The following is a 2,342-nucleotide window of genomic DNA, read 5'->3' on the forward strand; positions in this document are numbered from 1 at the left end:
GTCTTTCCTAGAAAGACTGCATCAATATTTCACAATAATTAAGTACAGGAAAATGTAGCAGAGACACATTGTCCTAAAGGTAACCCCACCAAGGTTTCACTCTGGCTCATTCATGGAAGGAGGTGCCAGTTGGATTGCCATTGCCTTGGCTTGCTCTGGAAAGGAAGATCCGGCAACTTTTGCCGATTCCTGTTACTGTGGCAACTCCCTTGCCAAGGTGGAAGTTACTGCCCTTTGTGCGTCAGCTTTGGGGAGGGAGAGAGGGCAGGGGCCTCCCCTGCGGAGAAAAGCCCCAGTTGCTCTTCCAGCTGCAGGTGGTTCCAACAAGGGCTGGATAGCTGGCTGGCTGGCCTGCTGGCCACACATGCCAACTCCCGCTTTCCGAGTCAGCACTTTCCACTCCTCGCACTGTTTTCTTTCCATGCTGGGTTTCTCCTGCTGGGTGAAGGCTTCTGAACAGCATCCAACAGAAACTTTCCAGTCCTCCCCCCCTCCGCCCCCCCTCCATCGCTCTTCTCTGGACTACACTTTGCAGAGAAACTGGCTCTCTATTAAAGCCACCCGCACAATGGGGTACTGTGCCAGGCGGCTCCTTCAAGAGGAACAAAGAGGCTATTAAAAAAAACAAAATAAAAATAAAAATTACTTGGTACAGGATACAATTTTGTCTGAACTGAAGGAAACAATGAACAGCTTAGCTTTCTTCAGCCCCAGCTCTTCTTTGCATTTGTCTTCCTGTGTGTGCGTGTCTGTGTGTGCCTTCAAGTCTCCTGTTGACTTATGGTGACCCCATGAATGTTATAAGGTTTTCTTAGGCAAGAAATCCTCAGAGGTGGTTTTGCCAGTTCTTCCCTCTCGTATTCACTGCCACTCTCCCATCAAAGTACTAACCAGGGCTGACACTGCTTAACATCCAAGAGACAGGTATTTAGGCAGAAGGAAAGTACAAGGAGAGATATGTAGGAAATGTGGCTGGGGTTTGCTTGCAAAGCCTGGATGGTAGTGTGCGGGGGCGCAAACAGGCTCATATGAAGGAGGAGTGGCAGATTACAAATTTTGAAGGAGCTATTTAAGGTACTATTCCCCAGATAGGTTCAACATCTTGGGTATCTAAAGGTTAGACCTAAATCCAAAGTGGATTCATTGCTTCACTGACATGGAAGTAACCAGCTGGCCCTGGATTTGATGCTCTTGCTAGATGGCACAATGAGGCACCAAGTGTATCAAGTGTAGTATCTGTTCTTATCAGTTTAATATCTGATACATCCTTTATTTGAGGACTATATATTAAATGGATTTTTGGAGCTGGGAGATAGAATAGGAGCTTGCTCCGTCCGCTCTACGCATTGACCTGGTATTGCAGTGACTGAAGTTAGAGGCACTGGGCCTTCAGCCCTCATTTGGTTCAAAATAGGAGGTCATGTTACCAACCAGGGCTAGAAAACATCAGGTGCAACCCTTCATTCTTCCTTTCTTGTAGATGGTCATGTCCATTTCCCAATGCTTTCATGCAGTCTTTTGCTCCATTCTAAAAGGATACAGTGTCTCTCCTAAAACGTTCATGCAAAAGTCTACATGAAAGCATTGGGAAAGGGACATGGCACCTAACAGAAAGGAAGATCTGAAGGACGAAGGGAATAACAGCTTCAAGCTTAAATATACTGGTATATTCAGTCTCTTGTTTTAACTTGGAGCACCAAAGAACTTCTCTAAAATCAATTAGGTCTCTTGGGTTGAAGAAGACTCTCCAAGCTTCAGGGATCTAGGAGGAGCCATTTTTCCATCCCAAGGACCCTTCCTGATGTGTACCAGTTCCTCAAAAATGAAGCTGGAAATGACTGGAAGGTCACTTGAAGTGTTTTTCAAAACAAAGAAAGAAAGAAATGGGTGGGGGCATGTTAAAAAATTATGATTGGGCTATAATAAAAAAATGCCCTCCCCCACTTGGTTTTAGAAGAGAAAAGTGCATTCTGGACACAATCCTCCAATTTGTGATTTGTATATAATCTATATAATTTGTATGTTGTAGTCTTGTGCCTTCAAGTCATTTCTCAGTTATGGTGGCCCATAAGGCAAGTCTATCATGAGGCTTTCTTGACAGGTTTTGTTCAGAGGGGCTTTGCCATTGCCATCTTCCAAGGCTAAGATTCTGTCAATTGCCCAAGGTCACTTAGTGGGTTTTTGTGGCCAAGCAAGGATTCAAACCCTGGTCTCCAGAGTCCTAATCCAATGCTCAAACCACTACATCATGATGTTTATTTGTCACCTTCCAGTCCACTGGGACTCTGAAGTCAACATACAAAGAATACATTTTTGAGGGAAAATACATAGAACCATAGAAT

At 44.6% G+C, this 2,342-nt stretch overlaps 1 pseudogene; it reads left to right on the forward strand.

The window, feature by feature from the left end:
• The first annotated feature begins 1,186 nt into the window (after positions 1-1,186).
• On the forward strand, positions 1,187-1,392 carry LOC149307028 (U2 spliceosomal RNA; annotated as a pseudogene).
• The last annotated feature ends 950 nt before the right edge of the window (positions 1,393-2,342 follow it).

Source organism: Sceloporus occidentalis, unplaced genomic scaffold (genome assembly GCF_023333645.1).
Source record: "Sceloporus occidentalis isolate IW3139 unplaced genomic scaffold, rSceOcc1.0.p SCAF_9, whole genome shotgun sequence".
Lineage (NCBI taxonomy): Eukaryota > Metazoa > Chordata > Lepidosauria > Squamata > Phrynosomatidae > Sceloporus > Sceloporus occidentalis.